Source organism: Manis pentadactyla, chromosome 1 (assembly GCF_030020395.1).
Source record: "Manis pentadactyla isolate mManPen7 chromosome 1, mManPen7.hap1, whole genome shotgun sequence".
NCBI lineage: Eukaryota > Metazoa > Chordata > Mammalia > Pholidota > Manidae > Manis > Manis pentadactyla.
Window position 1 is genome coordinate 24,253,563 of NC_080019.1, and position 21,052 is coordinate 24,274,614.

Sequence of the window (21,052 nt, forward strand, 5' to 3'; positions counted from 1 at the left end):
CGGGGAGGAATCCTACCCAGTCGAAACAATTCAGGAAGGAGGTGTCTGTTTAGACCAGTATGCCAGGGAGATGAAGTGCAATAGTTTTGGGGTTCTAATTGAAGTCCTCCCCTAGGCTTGGGCTTACATCCTAACGCTACAGAATGAAACTTCATCATCATGCCTGTGGTGGTGCCAAAAGAGACAGACAGATAAGGAGAGGTGTCAGTCACCCATGTCCTCTCTAACCCCTTGTCTGCAGGTCCCCATGAGTCACCACTTTCTGGGAGGTTCCATTTTCAGGGATCTGGTTGGTGTAAATACTCGAGGTGACTGGCATTCCTCACCCCCTGGCATAGCCATTAATTTTTTGTTTAGTGCATGGCTACTCTTCAGTGTCATTAGTCACTGTTTATCTCAGTTCTTATCCATAAGAAATAAGTTGGTGATTCATGTAATGATCAGTTTGTTAATGAATTTAGAGTAGGCATTTTAATGTTTTAAACTGCCATAGGCCAGCTCCTAATAAAATACACTTCCGCACTGTGGACGACAGTACAAACAGACAGCAGAGGAAAATGGGAATTCAAAACTGGGTGACTGACTGGAAAACAACAAGGAGGGAACTATTAAACTTGTGCAGGGCCAGTGAACAGACCACTGGCTCTGAGACCATACAGCACCAAGTTGGGCGGGCAGTTATTCCCAGAGCAGCACATCTCCCGCCACGACACACATGCGACAGAAGGCCCAGGGCCCCGGAGCTCGCTTCGGTTTGCCGTTTTCGCCCTATCCGAGCCATTGCCAGACTGCAGGGCTGGGGCATGTGTTTGACAAGGGCAAGGTGTCAGCCTTGGTTTCTTCGATTGTAAAATGACAGCTTGCTGGAGGCTTTGCGGAGTCAGGTCCATGGCTGGACCACAGACCATTGTTTGCAGTCTTCCGGGGAGCCCCATGGCATGAGCAGGGACAGTCCCTCCAGATTTCTGCAGGAGCGCCGAGCACTGCTTCTGAGCAGTGCCCACGCTGTGAGAGCCACGTGCAAGATAAACAGAGGCCCGGGAGAAATCCCGCACAACCCTGTAATTTCCTTCTGACTCCTGCACTCTCTGAGGCCCGTAGAGTGAGTAAGCTGATCTTAAGGGGAAGAAAATAACCATCACTGATCAGAAAATTGTAGCACCTTAGTGATCTCTTTGCTGCAGTTACAATCAGAGGGAGCCTGTGTACTAGATAAAGGGCTATTTACCTCTGTTTGTTCTAATTTTACCAACCATTAATTTAGGCATATGGCAGCCTGGCCTCAAATGAAATCCTGGTATGGGGCATGAAGTCAGGCCCCAGACACCACCCTGAGGCACCGGGAGCCTCTGGGGCGAAGGCGGGCACCCAGGCAAGGTGACCTCAGCGTGGTGCCTGCCACTGAGTTCCTCACTAAAAAAAGAGGAGGTACTGAAGTACCTTTGCCAAGGAAATGCCCGAGGCCAGGCCGTGCCACGCCCAGGAGGGCATGAGGACAAAGGCCCTACCTAGGGGTCTAGGGGCTCGCCATTACCTTAACAAAAGAGTCCGGCTTTTACAGTCAACTCTGTATAAAAGAAGTGCCTCTCAGTCACCTCCTCTGGCCTTCCCCCTTGTTCCCACCCAGCAGGTCTGAAATGGGGACTCCGAGGGGGCAAACCCAGAAGGGACAGGATCTCACGGGGAGCGCAGGCTCCCTCTATATTCCTCCTTACGCTCCGACCTTGCCACTCTCAAACTCACACACGCACACTAAGACACACTCAGCCACACACACAAACACACAGCTCCCTCCCACATGCACAGGCTCATATACAAACGCTTACACACACTCAGGCACCTTGTGGAAATGCATGAAGAGCATGAAGACCGACGAAATGAGAACAAGCACGGGTTATACATTTTAAGCTTGCTTCAGCAAGGGAGTCAGCCCCCAGCGCTTGGGCTCTGGCAGAGACTCGAAGCAGGCAAAGGACTGGGACGGTTCTGCAGGGAAGAAAAGGGAAGGCTTCAGGTGTGCTGCGATAGGAGGCAGTTGGCCTGGGGAACGAGCAGCGAGTTCTAGTGCTTAGCTCCAGCCATTGGTGAGGGGCGTTATTTGGCTTCCCCTACACTGGCAGTGAGGAGAATAAAAGCAGAGCGGATTGTTACAGGGACTATTGTTTGGCTTCAGGGACCAGTTCCTAGAGATAGGGCCTCACTTCCTGCTCCTTTGCTTTATGAGAGGCCGGCTTCCTGAGCTGTATGCTGCAGAATGGGGGCAGAGCTCTGCATGTATGTATGTATGTGTATATATATAGAAGTAGATGTATGGATATATGGTCTGGCCATTGTCCCTTTTGTATATTCAGACTCTCAACACATACCCACATGCATACTCACACACATACCCACAAACTCACACCCACACACTTTCTGAGGCTTCTCTCTGTCTAAATGCTAGCTGGTAGTAGTTATGGCTCTGCATTGTTTGCTTAACAAGGTGGCCCTCCCACAGACAAGGCAATAGTAACTAGTGGACCTGAAACCACTTTGAAGCAGGTGAGGAGGGTGTAGAGAGCAGGCTGAAGTCCCAGGTTCTGAAGGAAGGCAGGGAGAAGGGCTGGGACACAAGGATTAAACAGGACCCCAGAGTGTGCAGAGAAGCCACACTGGGAGAGGGGTTGGCCACAATTCTGTGTCTTATCTCAGGCTACCATGCAAAATACCATAGACTACACAGCTTAAGCACAGACACTTATTTTCTCACAGTTCTAGAGGCTGGAAATCTGAGATCAGACCAGGAAGTCTGAGAGCCCTCATGTTTCATAGGCCATCACCTTCCTGTGTCCTCCTATGACAGCAATGGAGAGCAGGTGCTCTCTTCTTATGAGGGCACTAATCCCATTGTGAGGACACAACTCTTGTGACCCCATCTGCCCTCATTACCTGACAAAGACCCCATCTCCAAATGCCATCATATTGGGAGTTAGCGCTTCAAGGTCTGAATTTGGGGGAACACAAACATTTAGACCATAGAATTGCATCTTCAAAGCTGGGTGCCTGCATGCCCAGGCTCACCTTGACCAGCCCTCTGCACTTTTCAGAAGCCTCAGTGGTCTCTGTCCCCATATCCTGGCTGCTGACCCTGGTCGCACGCCGCTGAGCTGGTCATTCGGAGGAGCTACTTCAGGGTTTGAAGACTTCTAGGGCTTCCATCACAGGCCTTAGCCAGACTGCCTCTGTGACAGACAGACAGACTCTCCAGGGCCTACATGGACAGCTTGGTCACCAAAAATGAAAAAGAGAAAGATGTGGTTAGGAGCTGGAGTGGCGATTTCTGAGGGCCCAGGTGCGGAGTCCAGGCCTGGAGGGCCCTCTGGGAGATGGCAGATTCCTCCTCTGACTGCCCAGCCTCCCTGAGGGCAGGGGCTTTCCAGGCTTGCTTCCCCGTCTCTCTCCAGGATTTAGGACAATGCTTAATACTTTTTGGAAAGAACGCATGAATGAATAAGCAAATAAATTCATTTTACAGCAGAATTTTTTTGAAGTGGGTTGGAGGGGGCACCTACATCGTAATTACTTGGGGAAGCTTGTTAAAATTCAGAGTCCTGAAACTCCACTCGGAACTCTTGGTCAGAATCACTGGAGCTGAGGTCCAGAGCTCTGCATTTCTAAGGAAATTTGGAGGGATGTTTATACATGATAAAACTTAACGATCAGTCTTCTAGAGCTTCATTTTTCACTCCTGAAAAGGCACTTCCGTTTTCTCAAATAGTAAGAAATAGATAGCACATCATATTTGCCCTTTCTGCCCCATTTGCTAGTAAGGGTGGAACTAAAAGTAAAGCTTGGTTGTATAATTTTCTTCAACCCAGGTTTTCTTACTCCTTCTAGGAACATTTCTTTCCCTGGCTAACTCGAACTCATCTTTCAGGACTTAGTTCGGGAGCCATCTCCACCAGGGAGCCTTCCCTGAAGAGTCCCCCTGCCCAGAGCTGGGCTAAGGGCCCTTCCTCCACCCGCACCCCAACAACACCCATCAGAAAATACCCAGAAGATCTGACGGCTTCACCCCCACCCAACTGCCCCCATCTTAGTCATTTGGGCCTCCCACGCCTGCTAAAAGGAACTAAACTTCCTTCCACTGCTGTTTAGATTTTTATCAGATCATATCTTGGTAATTTTTTTTCCTGAAGTTTCTTCAAGTATGTTTGAAGTAGGACATACATCATTAATAAACCCACAGTCTCTGTACCAAAGTCCATTTCAGAATGAGAAATGCACATCTGTAGTCCCAGGGCTTTTTCTTTTCTTTGTCTTTCTTTCTAACTGGACTTTCCAGATTCACAGTTGCTGATAGCCTGGCCAGCTATCCTCAGACCTCAACACCAGTGAAACTAGAAAACACAAAGGCACAAAGGTTTGGGGGAAATAGCAAATTATAACAGAATTAGGAAAGATGCTGGCAGGAGAAACTCCCAGTGCCACAGTACATGGCTAGTGCCTGAAATAAGTGAGAGGTGAAAAGATCTGTATCAGGTAAGAAAGAGTGGTGAAGGGTGGGAGGTGATTATTTTTAAATTAAAATAACATATTTTTTTATTACAGAAACAGTACATGTGTATTGTGAAAAAATTAAAAATACATATAAGCAAAACAAAATTACTCCATGGTTAAGTCCTTCCCAATCTTTTTGGTAAATTTGACTACAGACATAAAATTCAGTTTGCACACTCAGGTATGGAAAAATGGTAACATAGCATCAGTGTTGAATTTCAGTCCTGGTAGTGGTAAACTGAATACGGTCACTTACACATACAACCAGTCAGGTGAGTGATTTCTCAGTTATTCAGAATTAACTTCAGTTTTTTCAGGGTTCTCCCTTTCCACTCCCTCCATCCCCCACTCTTCTCTGAGATTGCCTTGGGAATGAATGCCAGAGCTGGTAGGGAGGACTTTCTCTAAAATGCAACTCTGGTCCTTGGCCCTTAGAAGATCAAAAGCCAAAAATTAATTCTCTATTTGTCTTTGCATTTTAGCTGAGACCTCTTTCCTAGGCCATATAGTCTGATTTGTTAGTAGTGGGGTCTTTACATGGCTTTAGAGAGGGTCCAGGGCCCCCAAATCCATATGTTTATAAAATTTCATCTAGTATTCTGTCACATATGTTCATAATAATTTCAATAACCATGCAACTAACTCCCCCTGGGAAAAGATGGATGTGATGAGACACTGTGGGTCCACTGGGTTAAGAACTGGAAGTCCAAGGCCCCAGGCTTTGTTCTTCCACTAATTAGATTCTTGGGCCTCATTTGCTTTCTCTGTAAACCCGTGGGGCTGCCTAGATGATCTCTAAAGCCCCTAGCACTCATATTCTATGAGTCTACAAGATTCTTTCGGAGCCAACTCATATAAACATTTTCAGAGGAAAGCTAGACCTTGGCTTCTAACAGGAACTGCTACAAACAACCCAGCCAGGTTCTCAAGCCTTTCCTTCCTCACTGAGATCCAGAAACACTGGATACATTTACAGCAATGTAGCAGCCCTGGGTTACATGGAAATGAAGGACAGGGGACTCCCAGAATGCTGAACAGCTGAGGATTATTGGGTTGAAATGGAGCAGCTGTAAACATGGTGGACTTGGGACATGGTGGAGAAGTACAACAGTTGTGGAGTTGGGGCAGGAGGAACGAAATAAGCAGGCAAGTACCTGGGGAAGAAAGATGCAGTGTTCCTTCACTGTTTGTGAAGCAGCAGGACACACAGCTTATCTGCAGCTAGGAAGGAAGGTCTCCCAGTCTGCAGTGATGGCCATTTCATCTCCAGCCACACAGGGCCCTGGGCCCTGGGCCCTGAGGTCAGTAACCACGTTTCAATACCCAAAGGTCAGCCTCGGCTCCACTGCATGGGAAGAGGTCACTTACTCATATATTTCATCATTAGGTTCTCTCTTTGTGAAAAAGGGCAATTCTTTACAGTAGATTCGATCATGTTCCCAGTTCTTTATGCTTTCTCTGAGTATATGTATTACGTACATGTCCTTGTGACTTGGAGGTTCCTTCCACTCTCTTGGTACTGTTTACTTCCCTGCCTCATTGGTGCTGGGACAGGCCATGTTGGACTTGCTCTGACCAAAGAAATATGGGTGGAGGGGACAGTGTGCTCAGCGTGGGCCATACATAATCTGGCTTGTCTTCTCATGTTACTGTGATCTTGCATTTCTGTGAGCTGAGATCATGAGCTCCGTGATGTGAAGCAAACCTCAACAAGATCAGAAACCTGGATTCTAGCCTAGATCAGCCAAATCTCAGGCAATAGACATGAATGTGAAAATAAATGTTTATGATAATAAGCTATGGAGAGATTTAGGATTTTTTTCTTTTTTACATAGCAATAGTGCAACAATACCTGGCTAATATATCTCCTGAGAGTCTTCATTCACAACTTGCAAGCCCAAAAGAGAAAGTCAGAGAAGAAAATAAGCGCTGCTTTTGGCAAAGCAGGGAAGTTTTGAGAAATGTGGCTGTTACTCCATACTGCTCACAGTAAAGATAGCACTGTGCATACTTAAAACTCACCACTGTCATCTTTTTTTCCTCTTCCTGTAAGACCACTGCTCAATCCATAGCCAGAAATATATAGAGCCGAGTCATGCTGTGTTATTACCCATGGCATGCCTGGGTTTCTGAGTCCCTGGACAATTGTGCTAGAAACAGTGTTCATAGCAGTGTTTATTGGGGAAGAAGTACACTGATAACACCTGTAGCATTTTAGCTCTCCTCATGACTTTTATCATTTGATATTTGGATTCTGTAATATAAACAAGCTCTTTCCATCCTAATTGACCATGGGAAACAGGACTGATGTCTAACTTTATGACTTCATCCAATTCAAAGCTCTGCCACACAAGAGAGCCTAAAGCCAATCAATGTGGATTCTCTGGGTTAAGAACTGGAAGTCCAAGGCCCCAGGCTTTGTTCTTGAATGAACCAAAGAATTAGAGAAAGATCTAAAAACAGTCCTTATTCAAATGGGAACTTTTTAAAAAATATCTTCTTTGTACGTGGGTACCTGCCTTTTTAAATGGTCACAAGTTACCAAATCAGAAACAAATTAATTCTGGTTCCCTGCCAGGAGTTTAACTGATGAACTCTGCAAGGGAGACTTCCCTGGAATGAGCCCCAGTGCACACCCTGCCTAAATTTTCCTCCTCTGGTGTAAAAGAATTTTTTTTTCCATTGCCTAAACCTGTCCATCTTGTCTCCTCAGGGTCCTTTGCAAAACATGTAGTCTCTTTTCTTTAAAAAAAAAAAAAATCAAACACAATAGAATGGAGATTTTGACATTTGTGTGTCAGTACCTGAAGGAGTTTGCTTGTCAACATCTGGAGGCTCATTTCGGCTGTCAGGCAATTTTGGCACTTGTGGCTCTCCTGTGGGCTGTGGCAGGAAGGGAGTCTGTGTTTATACCTTTAGAACACGAATAAAACCTCCTCTTTGACTGTATTTAGGGAGTGAGAATTATTCTGGCCAGGGACAGAGTAAGAGAAAAAGCACTGTCTTCACACACAAACAAGAGAAAGCTGTGAAAAATAAAACATGCTTGCATATGGACAGAAAACTGGAAGGATGGGCTCGAGGGACTAGCAGTGTTATCTCTGCAGAGGAACGTTGAAAGCTGGGTGAGAGGGGGTTGAGGGGCAGGGGAGGGGAAATGAAGGGGACAGACTTCCTCAGAGGACACACTTCAGTACAATTTGAAAAAAAAGATATAATGCCAAGTATTACCTTCATAGTATTAAAAAAACACACTAAAAATAATGTGTGAGGAGAAAAGGAGATTTACAATTATGGAATGACTGTTAGGCCCCGGGTAGGTCTGTGATCCTATGCGGAAAAGGAGAGAGAACGCGATGAAAAACCTTGGATCTTTTTAGAGAAATTTCATGTCCAAGTTGAAGTATCCAATAAATAAAAATAGAAGGGCTAATTAGAGAAGAGGAAGTGTTTTTGAGTCCAGTGCCCAGGAAATGAAGTTCTGCTCCAGGAGACTCTGTGAACAGAATCTGGGAAGCTACTAAGTCCACACAAGGACAGCTGCAAAAACATCTTTACAAAGTTTGGTGGGGAGACAGGGAAGACATCCCAACATGGAATTTTTAAAGACCGTGTTTATTTGAAAAGAAAAGACCATGGTTGGAGCTAGAGAGAGACCAGAATACAACTCTAAAAGCTCAGGCGAAACCAGTGGTTTTTAACTAGGGGCGATTTTCTCCCCAGGAGACATTGGGCAATGTCTGGAGACATTCTTGGTGGCACTTGGTGGCAGCACTGGCATCTAGTGGGTAGACTTCGCCCAACAAACAGGCCAGCACCCTCCACCCAAAAGAAGACTTGTTCAGCTATCCAAAGTGTCAAGAGTGGAGAGGCTGAGAAACCTGTGCTAAACTGACGTGAAACTGAGGTTTAGTGAGATGAGATGTTAACACCTCACGCTGTTGCGGGCCTTAGAGTTTACCCATTTGCCCCTCACCCTAAACCTTGAAGGAGGCAAGTTTATTTGCCTATAGGAGTTGAGGAAGTGGAAGTCCAGGGACTGCCTCAAGGTCACACAGCTGAAAATCTTTGGCCCTTGCTCCATGCTCTGTCACTGTGACAGACTCCATGTGACACACTGCAGTCAACTTCACACTGAATGGGTGAGTGACTATGTTCTATACTCCAGAAGGTGACTTGGGGAAGGGGGCAGCTGTTGAAGCAAAAAGTAGAAAGGTCTCAATTCCAGCTAAACAATTAGAAGAAACTAATGGAAAATTATTCAAATGTTATGAAATAGCTATAGTGCTTTTCTTTGGTAATGGCTCCTGGTCACATTTTGTTGTTGACCACAGGAGGACTTTTGATATTACAAAGGTCTGGAAGTGCTTGGCTTGCTCAGGAAAGGGCGATCTCACATGGTTAAGGAGTGCAGTGTGTAAGAGATGCGGTGGGCAGCCCAGTTGGAAAGGAAGGCTGGGACAGGGTCCTGGAGATCGAGTGAGGACCGGAACTGGATTCTGTGGGCAATAGGGAACCCTGGGCATTTTTAAGGGCAATAGTAACATGTCTTGACTGTTATTTTATTAAGTCTGCTCCATGAAGAACATTTTCTTTTAAATAACATTTATTCCTCCTGCCCTAGCATTGCCCTTGATGTTAGTGAGTTTTCACTGACGACTGGGTGCTTTGCTACAGTTTGGGTGAAACAGCTCATGGGAAATGGGGGGCAATGAAAATATCACCCTGCTCTGCTTTTGGGTGCCTGTTCAGTACATAGTAAGTGAAGTCATAGCACAAATTACTCATATGAGTGGCCTCATCTGACACTAACCCAAATAGTTATATTACCACAATTCTAAATTCAAATGAATCAAAATAGGCTACAGTGTGTTCAAAGGGTATCTAGTGTCATTTACACCTGCTGACTCTGGAACAGAGATCATCACCCTCAAAGGCATTAGAAAGGAAAGCGTGTATTATTTATAGCACAATGTTGGTACTACACCAAATAAATTGCTGTCTTTTCCTTTTAATTACTTACAGTTTACACATTAATATAATAGTTTTACTATTTCTCAGGTGATACATGCTCACCATAAAAACACTAAAAGATACAAATAAGTAGATGGCAGAAAGTGTCACCCACTCTATCTTTCCAGAGTCACTCTTTTGCAAGTTAATGAAGATAAGTTACAATTTTTTCCAGAGAATGATTCCAAAATCACAACTGTGTTTTCCTGTTTAAAAATGTAAAACTTCCATTTAAGTAAGTACAGGAACCTAATCAATCTTCCTGGTAACTGTTCATTCTTGGTGAAGTTTATGCCAATGCGATAACCTCTTGCTCTGGGAATATAATTGCCTCTACAGTAATATTTGGCCTTATGAAGAAAAAAAGAACACAACATTACTTCAAAAATTGTTTTTATCTTAACTAGTTAATTTAATGTTTCTAAATATTATCAGTCCCCAGGAAATTATGACATTGTGGATTATTTGTTCCTATAGAGCACACTTTTGTTTTAGCCCTGATAACTTCATTTCCATTTCTTTTCCCCCAAACAGGTTTAAGAGTCATTGCTGATTCTAAAAGAGAGACTTTGATCCTATGTTACTTTATGATTTAAATCTGATGGAAATCATTAACAGCTCGCTGAAGCACAGAAACCCGACAGGACAGCGATATTACAGCAGGGACTGAGAGAGCAGTTCTGGAGTTATTTCCCTTTTAAACACGCTAGTCATGGCGTCTTTCATTCCTAAATTCCTCCTGTGGCTTCAGGGGAGATGCATCAGGATATTTTATTGTCTTGAGATAACCACTGGCTGACCAAAGGTGGCTCTTGACCCAAAGCAGTCCAGTGACCCACAATGTAGTGGGGCTGAGGGCTTTTGCCCTATACAGATGATAATGAATGAATCTAAATGTAACTCTCTGAAATCTGGACTAAAGGACTCTTGGCTCTTTGGCCAGGTGGTGGGAGAAAGGAGAAGGACAGAACTCACAATCCTGGAGGTAGGCGAGGCCTGTGAGACAGACCATGCGGGTCAGTAAGTGCAGACAAGGAGTGAATGGGCCCTCGGCTGTGAGGTCCAACCACGTGTATTCTCACAATAACCCCCCTTTCTCTTAACATGGTCAGATGTCTTGTTTTTATTTTGAACTATCAGAACTGTTACATGCTTATTTTCATTTTAGTGTTCCCAGTGATTAGCATTTACTTCACAGAAAGTAAGTCAATGTTTATGGAAATGAAATAGTTTTTTCTCTCAAACAATGATGTATTCAAGATCCTGGGAAAACTCCACATAAAATGTCATCATTTCAAAAGTCAATATCAAGAGAATTAGAAGACAAAACCTAGACTGGGAGAACATATTTATGAAAGATACAACTGATTAGAGACTGTTATCCAAGATACACAAAGAACTCATAAAACTCAACAATAAGAAATCAAACAACTCAATTAAAAAATAGGCCAAAGACCTTAACAATCACCTCACCAAAGTAGATATACTGAATGGTCCAAATCTGGAACATTGGTAATACCAAATGCTAGTGAGGATATAGATCAAAAAGAATTTTTATTTGTTGCTGGTAGGAATGCAAAGTGGTATAGCCACTTCTGAAGATAGCTTGGCAGTTTCTTACAAAATGAAACAAACTCTTACCATATAAGATAAGAATCATGCTCCTTGCTATTTACCCAAAAGAGCTGAAAATGGATGTGCACACAAAAACCTCTGCACACAGATGTTTATAGCAGCTTTATTCATAGTGGCCAACATTTGGAAGCAACCAAGATGTCCTTCAGTAGGTGAGTTAATCAACTATGACATATCCAGACTATGGAATATTATTCAGCACTGAAAAAAGGCTATCAAGCCCTGAAAAGACATGGAGGAAACTTAAATGCTTACATTAAGAACTTAATTCTGTATGATTCCAATTACACGCCATTCTGTAAAAGGCAAAACTACAGAGACAGTAAAAGGATTGCAAGTTGCTAGGGTTTGGTGGCAGAACACTGAGTACTTTTAGGGCAATGAAAGCACTGTGTATGATACTCTCATAGTGGATTTATGTCACTGTACATTTGTCCAAACTCTAAAATGTACACCACCAAAAGTGAGCCCTGATGTAAACTATGGACTCTGGGTAATAATGATGTATCAATGTAGGTTGTTCGATCATAACAAATGTATCCCTCTAGTGGGGGATGTTTCCATGGGGAAACTATGCATATGTGGGGACAGGGGTATGTGGGAAATCTCTGTATCTCCATAATTTTGCTGTGAATCTAAAACTTCTTTAAAAAATGAAGTATTTTTTTAAATGCAAAAAAATAAAAAAATGATGATTCCCGATCTTAAGGAATTTATTATGAGATATGCACAAAATATCAACAAATAATTTTAAGATGGTTAAGAGAACATGTATCATTTAGGATGCTTTTGGCTTCAAGAAGCAGAAGACTTAACTTTCAACAGCTTAAGCAAAGAGCATCTCACATAACAAAAAGTCTAGAGGGAAGGCAGGTCCAGTGGTTCAGTAGCTCAAAGCCAGCATCAGTACCTGGGTCCTTCTATCTTTCTGCTCTGCCATCTTCAAAGTGTTAACCTCTGTCCTGAGGTTTATTCTATCAGAGACGCTGATGGCTACCAAAGATCAAACTGTCACATAACAATCGAAATCTGACGCAGAGAATGCTTCTGAGTCCGTTATAAGGACAACTTCCCCAGAGACCCACCAGCTGACTTCCCTTCCCATTTCATTGCCATTTTTATGTCACTCACTGGCAAGGGAAATGCAATTACCTTTATCAATTTAGCCTAATCAAAAGTCACCCCTGCTAATACTGTATCATATAATTGAAATTTGCTAAGAGAGTAGGGTTAAATGTTCACACACACACACACACACACACACACGCAGTATAAATATAGGAAGTGGTGATGGATGCATTAATTAAGTAGCTGGGAAGAACCCTATGACAATGTGTACATATATCAAATCATCACAAGGTATGCTTTAAGTACCTTACAATTCTGTCAATTACACCTCAATAAAGTTGGAAAAAAAAGGAGAGTCACCCCTGAGACAGGCTCATGAGGCACATGGCTACCCAATACCTCAACAAAAATGGGGTCTGGTTAACAGGAAAGGGAGAATAAAATGATTCTTGGTGAGCAACTAACAGTGTCTGTCATATTGACCAAAAAGGCAAATAAAAAAATGACTAACAAAATAAAATGGAGTACACATCAGAATTAAAGGTGGTAAGAAAAATCTAAATAAAATATAAAAGAAGAAAAAATTAAAAACATCATAGTTTTATGAGAAGAGGAAACTAAAGTCTGAGGAAAATTAAGATCTAACTGAAACATTAAATCCAGAGAACTAAATAGTGAAAAGATGAAATGACAGATTAAGACCAGCAATTCTCAAAGTATGGTTCTTAGACCAGCAACGCCACCATGACCTGGGAAATTCTTAGAAATGCACATGACTGGGGACCCCCAGGGCTGCCAAATCAGAAACCCTGGGTGTGGGGCCCAGCAATCTATTTAAAGTTCTCCAGGTGATTCTGACTAAATTTGAGATTCCAAAATAAAAATAGACATTTTAAAACATTAAGAATTGTAGAACTGAAAAGAGCAATAGGCCAAAAGGGCAAAATAAAAACCAGCTCTTGGACCAATTCCAGGTTTAATGTCCTTGTGCTGGGTAGACAAAGCCCTCTGATCCCTTTGCCACCCCCTCCCCTCACCCACCAGTCTATTTCCAACTGACCACCCATTTGGTTACCCACCAAAGCTAAAATCAGTGGTTCTCACCCTGGCTACACTTTGGAAGCACCCAGAGAATATTTAAATAATTGACTATCTCCGATCCCACATCAAATCAGTTAAGTCAGAATCCCTGGGGATGCTGTCTTAAGGAATCCTTAGGTGACTGCATTGTAAGGCAGAGCTTTGAACCACTAGCTTAGAGCCTGTGGACTGAGAGCTGAGGGTCAGAGGGGCCTCTCGCTCTTGATGGCTCCCTTTGCCTCCCAGCTGCTGCTCATACCTCCCACAGGCTGGCGAGAGCTTCGGGGGAAAGATGAAGCAAACACGTGTGCAGCTCATTGCTTTTCTCCAGCCAGTCTGCATGTACCTGCCCTACCTACGCACACCTGACCCTCAAGTAAATCCATCTGGATCCCAGACTGCCCCGTGCGGGAAAGTATAGGCTGATGTTGAAATCCTTGACTGATGTCTCTTGTGTATTTAAACACCTGCTGGGAACACAATGTCCTAGCCCCCAGCCAGGCAGCAACTCATCCGTGCAGCTGCTTTGGGTGGACACAGCTTGGCGCCCACAGATGCTGAGCACAACAGTTAAAAACAAACCACAGTGGTCAACAACTCACTTAAGCAGTCCCTCAAGGGAGACCGTGCCTCCCTGAGCTGGTACTTTGTTTTCTCACCAAGAATGGAGCAACCCTTTTATTTCAATTTTGGTCAAGTATACTAGTCAGTGTTCCCTCCTGGTTCACCTTCATTCCCTCTGACATTTGTACTTGCTTGACCCCTCAGCCTGACGCACTGGACTCCATGGCCCCATGGCCCACACTGAATCCTCCACAACCTCTCATTGAATCAGCAGCACCTACAAAAGACACTTCCTGTTCACTTGGAGAAAGATTTCTGGAGTCCTGAACATTAAACAATGGGCTTCTGGCCCATTCTTGAACCATTTCCTTGACCTTCATATCTCTACAAATTGTTTCTCCTCTGCACACCTTACTGCCTGCCACACTTATTCACTTTGTGGGAAGGACCTGTGGCCTCCTTGCCCCCACGTGTCCTTCAGTCAGCTCCATTATTGCACATAGTAAGTATCTGAATCAATTATTCTCAGCTGTGGCTAGACTTCCCTGAGAAGATTTTAGATAGATAGATAGATGATAGATAGATAGATAGATAGATAGATGATAGATAGATAGATAGATAGATAGATAGATAGATAGATAGATAGATAGATAGATAGATAGATATAGATAGATGATAGATAGATAGATAGGTAGATAGATGAAAGATATTGCTTTGTGGTAACGCTTCTCAAGAGGGTGAGGGCGGAGAGGAAAGAAGGAAGGTTCTAGGGAGGGAACTTAAGGAAACCCAAGGAATTTGTGTATACATGTATATATTTTTATTATTACAAGTAATACATATGTATAAGAAATTTACATATATTGTATATACAATATATAATCATATATAATATTAATCATGATCTATTATACATCATAAAAATTGCCTTAGATATTTATATGTATGTAATAATATAATTACATACTATGTATAATATATACAGGAATTTTATATAATTAATATAATGTGTATTATATATGTATATAATTACATATTATATGTAATTGTGTAAAATTCTTTATATACATATGATATGAGTACATATAATGTATATAAAGGGATTTGTATATAATACTGTAAATAATATAATGTATATGATTACATATGATTACATATAAAATGTACTTATTGTATGTAAAAATTCCTTTCTACATTATGTATTTTGTGCAATTATAACATCACATATATATATATGTATATGTATATATAAATTCCTTTGGTTCCCTTGTTAGAGATTCTAAATTTAGTGGTCTAGGGTGAGCCCTTAGCATTTCAGGAACTTCTCAGGTGATTTTCTTGTGCAGCCAGAATTGAGTACCACTGATTTTGACTAAAACCTTTGTAAACTTAGATCTCTAGATAGGTAAATAGAACATATTTAAAGTAAAAGGGAGAACATATTTAAAGTAAAATAAAGCTAACAGAAGTCCCTAAATAATTTACATCAAGGAGAAGAGGGCCTGGACTGTTAATTCCTCTCTGTCCGCCCTCCCTCCCTCCTTCCCCAGAGAGAGACATTACCACAAATTTTTAAGAACCAGGAAAGGAGCACTCTCAACAGCTCCCTTAGCAGCATTGACTCTTTCCCTGAGACTCCATCTTTTCCTGGCATCTGGAAGGCTTTGCTCTCATTGCCTCTTCTGGGTAGGGAGTTCTGTTCAATGGCCTCTTCACATTTGTCCTCTACTGCTAAGCCTCACTTGAATCAACAGACTCAAAGGATGCTTCGGAAGCTTCTTCCTGTCCTCAAGGTCCAACTGAGCTGACCCTCCCCAGTCATGGCATAGCAAGATACATATGAGAAGTACCATACAGAGACCAGAAGGTAGCCGGGGTGGTCCAACAGGAAAGAAGACACAGAGATCTGAGGGGTAGGGAGAGGCAAATGGTCCTGGTTTGCCAACTTTCAGCACTAAAACTGAGACAGACTTAGACAAACCAGGTCAACTGGTCATCCTACAACCAAGCACAGTTTGTATCCTTCTGGAATATAAACTTAGGTAGGGTAGTGAGACCTTACCTGACAAAAGCATTTCCGATTTTGGTTGTCCGTGACTGTGCAGGGAGTCAATTTTCCAATTTCCAATTTGCTTTTTCTTAAAGATTAAGGAATTGATGTGTCAATCATAGAAAAATTTATGTATTCAGAGAAGCAAGAAGAGAATAAATGAAATCTCTTGTAATCTCATTTCCCAGAGAAAACTACTTTTAAGATTCTAGTGTTTCTCCTTCCAATCTTTTTATGCTCATATATTCAAAATTTCTATGCATATATAAATATGTTAAATTAATTTTTCTATTAAAGAAATCAAAGATGTTGGAAGATTAGAAAAGATCACCAGGAACACCAAGGGAAATGAAGAAAAGATGGCATACAAGGGAAATGGAAAATAACACACGAATGACTAGGTAAGTGAGAGAATAAGCCAGAAGCATCCGAGCTTTCCCAGGGACCACAGCCTCGCGCCAAAGCATCAGGGGGGTGCTTTGTTTGTAGAGGGAGGTGGGCTAGGACCATGAGGCCATGTCCCAGCACCACCACCCCCATGGTAACACAGGCTCTCTGCACATTTCTACGTTCCAGAACTCTAGAGGATTGGGCAGCATTTTGAGGAAAGGCTGTTGCTAAACAATGTGCAAAGGGCTCAGAGAAGAGAAACAGATGACAAAAGAGGAAACAACAAGGCCTTTGAGCAGAGGGGAGAGACAGCAGAACTGGTCTGCCTGAAAAGAAGGGACATCTGAGGGACAACTTAATAACACTCTTCATGTAGATGAAGGGTTTGCACCCACAGGTGACCTGCTGTTCTCTGTTTTCACTAAGAACCAGCAAAGGAGAACAAATAATAAATGTTACCTCTCATGGGTAAATGCTTTTAACTTTGCTGAAAATATTTCATTCCCATTGGTTGATATCATCCTCAGAACATCTTTGAGATGCTGAAGGAGCTTGCACAGGGATTCAGGTTTTATGCAGGAGAAAATGCTGCGAGGGTTGTTAAAGCATTCAGCGAGATTTTTCATATAGGCCACAGACTCTGCCTTTAATGGTTAATAAAAACAGAATTATTTTTCATTATAGGGGTGTTTTCTACATTGCCCTGACTAAGGCCAGGGAATAATATGTATACCTTTTATTTATATGCTTCATTATTTGAACATCTTTCACCATCTTAAGCTCATTCAGTCTATGAAACAATCATATGAGGTTGCAAGAAGATGTTATTTTCCCATTTTTCAGGTGAGAATGCTGGACCTTTAAAGAAGTAAAGGGCTTGCCCAAGGTCCTGTGGTGAACTGGGGAGCTAGAGTGTATCCTAGACCTAGATTCCTGGTTTCCAAGATTCTAGTCAAACTAGTTGTTCTCCACCTTCAACACACATCAGAGTGTCACCTAGAGGGCTTGTTAAAACACAGCTTGCTGGATCCATCCCCAGAGTTTCTGATTCAGTAAGTCTGAGGTAAGGCCTGAAAATTTGCAAATCTAAAAAGTTCCCAAGTTCCCACATGCTGCTGCTGCTGTCTGGGAACCACACTCTGAGAACCACTGCATTGCATCATGCTTGCCAGCCCACTAGATCAGTGATGAAAAACATTTCATAAAGGCCTTAGACCCATAGAAGTTTAATTTAACCTGAAAATCATCTCCATGGAACTCACTGACTTCTGACCACTTCTACAAACAATCAGCCCTTGCGTTAGCAGAGCAAAATAGTACATGTACCCCTTCTCAGGGTCGGGGTCCAACTCTCCTTTCCCAACAGTTTCCCAGAACACTAGAACCCCAAATGGTAGACATGGAGCAAGAACTAAGAAGTTTTAGGGCTTATTCTATTTTATGACAGGCTCTCTTCAGGGTCTTCTATAATGCCTTATTTTATGTTTGCAGTTACTCTTTGATATAGAAACAATTATTCCCATTTCACAGATTAAGAAACTGAGGTTCAAAAAGGTTATGCAATCTACCTAAGAAAAGAATTAAAATATCCAGCTTCAAAACTATATTTTTCCTTGATGTCACATATTTAATTATTTTAGATCGATTACCTGATTTCCAGTATACTCATCCTAACTTTTGTTAGTTCTTTGACACATTAACCAGTGTTTCTTTCACCCACTCTACATGGCAGTTATTTTCCCTCCAGCCTTTGGCACTGAACTTAATTTCTTCCTAATTCCTGAAGCTCTCTTCTGGGCTTTGGTGCCAGAATCATTTAGGATTTGTTAGCTGGCTGATTATTTTGATACAGAAGACCTACCTAGGAGGGAATTCTTCGGGTTAATTGTGGTACATCCCTATGATGATGTTTGAGTACATATTGACATAAAGATTGCCGTGATATATTTGATGTTTTAAAACAGTAAGTTATAAAGCACACACAGTATACCTTTTCTGGGAAAATAAAATATGAAAACACATATATGCATATGCAAATGAACCTACATACATTTCAATACTCATGGGAAGGGCATATATCAAAATGTTAATAGTGATTAATTCAGAACAAGTCAATTTTTTATTTTCTCCAATTTGATTTTCTAAATTTTGTGCTTCTTCCATCGGTGTATATTATTTTGTATAAGAAGGACTTCTTTGCCCATTCTTAAATTTTCTCTCCACACGTTTTATATAGGTTCCTGGTGTTTGTTCTCCTAGTTAAATATTTAGCTCTATGTTCCTCTCTCTACCAGAAAGGAAGAGTTCTTTGGGAGCAGAAAAAAAAGTCTTGCCTCCCACCTATATCCAGTTCAGGAAGAAAACAAGGCAGCTACTAAACCTCACCTCCCCTGAGCTCACGCTGTGTATGTGCAGCAGAGCAGCGTCCAAGGGCATCTAAGAGCAGAACTTACGTAATAATGACTTCAGGATTCTTGGGCTCTGCAGGGTATGAAGACACCACCTCGTAAATCTAAATGATTTATAACAACAGCAAATATACTATAATAAATACTTAAAGAAATCAATGAACAAAACTTAAGTGTTGCAGCAGTGCCCAAAACAACATTCAAAAATGAATAGCCATTGTTTGAAGCCCCCCATAGAACAGTAAATTCTCTAGCAATTCTCTGCCCAAGTGAGTCTGCTTGAGACTCCAGGACAGCGGGGACTCCAGCTGTGCACGTTGGGTGGGGGTGAGGAGGGGAAAGATTTTACAGTGTAAAGCTAGGGCCCCTTGAGGTACAGACCTCTGGTCTGGGCCTCTTCCGGCAGAGATCTTTCTCTAGTGAAACAGGAACCACCAGGTGATGCTCTGTGAACTGGCTCAGTCACACCCGATGCCCTGGGTCAAACCACCTACCTGGGTAAAGGGAGCCAGTGGTTACCCTGTATCTGCAACCACAGCACCACCTTTGACTGCGAATGCCATTAGTGCCAGAAAGGGAGGGAAGATGTCTTCTTCCCTGTGAATGTAGGGAAAGCATAATGGGTGGGGGGAGGGGGGGATCATTCACTGAGCAAAAAGTAGAATTTGAAACTAGAACATCTCTAAGCCTGCAAATAAAAATCTATAAATCTTCAGAATAGGATCATGAAAGTGAAAGCAATTTCTAGCCCGGGTCCCACGTGCTTCACCCAGACAAGCCTCCTGAGGCAGACAAAGGGGCACCTCTCCTGGGGGCCCACTGGGTCTGGCCTGAAGACTGGTTCTTTGAACGGCTGACGGTTTTCTAAAGAGCTCTCAGCGAGAACGAGAGTAATGGAAGCAATTCATGTTTTCTATTTGAGAGAGTCAGCCGCTGGCATTCTCGGCCCTTCTGAGCCTTATCCATCACTGTCACCGTTAGGCACGGTGTGTGGGAGCCCGGTGTACAAAAGAGAACGAGCTCACAGCCCCTGCCGGGCAGGTTAGGGAGCATGGGAAGCATCTGCAGTTGGGCACCCAACGGCCGAGAGCGGGGCACACCTTGCTCCACTTCCACTGGAGGCTTGTGGAAGGTATTTCCCCAAAATTATAATTTAGCTCTATTGCTGAAGTGACTGTGTCCCAAACTCACTTCCTCTTGGAGGTGATCTTTTGGAACATATGCGTGTGGCAGGTTTCTGCTCCCCGCACCAGCCTGCCTTACTGCAAATTAAATCCACGTTTCGGGCCCCACCTCCAGCAGCGTGGCAGGGTGTCCTCCTCCCAGCACTGAGCGTCTGTGCAGACAGAAGCCCTTAAAGCTGGGCAGGGCAGGGCAGGGCAGGACAGCAGGGAGGCGGCCAACTGGGTGGCGCCTCACATACAGAGCCCTTGGCCCGAGCAGCACCGAGAACATTCAGAACATTCGTGACCGATCCAAGAGGTGAATGTTACTATCATCACAAACCCCGTGCTGCGGCACAGAAGGAAAGCCGTCACCTCACATATGCAAAAGGAGAGATTCTTCAGGAAGCCTGACCAGCGCTAAAGACGATGAGGCACAGTCCCTCTCCAGCCCGTCTCATTGCACAGCCCCACCTTTGTGTTTACAATGCCCGCCACCCCCACAGCATCCCTCCCCTTCTGCTTCTCCAGAGAGGCCCGAGGAGACGGTATCTCGCCGAGCTGTCCTCTAGAACAGCAGGATGTTTCTCCTCTCCTGCACGCCAAAGCGAGCACACCTTCGCCCGTCCGGTGGTGTAAACAGAACCAGGGCTTCCTTCTCCCTGTCTGTCCTCCTCTGTCTTGTAGAGCCAGCTGAGAGAACATTCGCTCCTTCTATATTTCGATTAAACCCCCTTTCTTCTGGCAGCATTGCACTGGTCTTTGTAACCAACTCTCTCCCCCCTACCATTTCCTCAGGGGGCACGGGGTTACTATGAGCCCCTAAAGCAGCTTACACAGGCAGGCACCAGACGGACAGCCCTGCCGTCGAGGGCCCCGGCCTCAGCTCCGGACCAGGAAGCCCGAGTGAAGCATTTGAACCAGTCTCCTGAAAAGCTGAATGGCTGGCAAACAAGCATATGAAAAGGAGCTCAGTATCATTTGTCACTAGAGAAATGCAAATTAAAGGAGATGCCATGAGATACCACGGCACACCTGTTAGGATGGCTTTAAAAAACCGCACTAACAATACCAAGTACTAGAGAAGAGGAAAACATACACTGCTGGCTGGAATATAAAATGGTACAATCACTTTGGAAAAC

General features: G+C 43.3%; 1 long non-coding RNA gene across 3 annotated transcripts; it reads right to left on the reverse strand.

Annotated features, from left to right (window-relative positions):
• Positions 1–2,894: 2,894 nt before the first annotated feature.
• Positions 2,895–20,119, reverse strand: LOC118913741 (uncharacterized). Of its 3 annotated transcripts, XR_008994950.1 has the most exons (4): positions 19,242–20,119; positions 18,740–18,820; positions 16,799–16,927; positions 16,011–16,037 (listed from the first exon to the last, which is right to left on the reverse strand). It is a non-coding gene; the product is annotated as an uncharacterized LOC118913741 (long non-coding RNA). The 3 variants fall into 3 exon arrangements; XR_008994938.1 differs by lacking the exons at positions 16,011–16,037; positions 16,799–16,927 and adding an exon at positions 2,895–3,221; XR_008994944.1 differs by having other exon boundaries at positions 15,155–16,927.
• Positions 20,120–21,052: the final 933 nt, after the last annotated feature.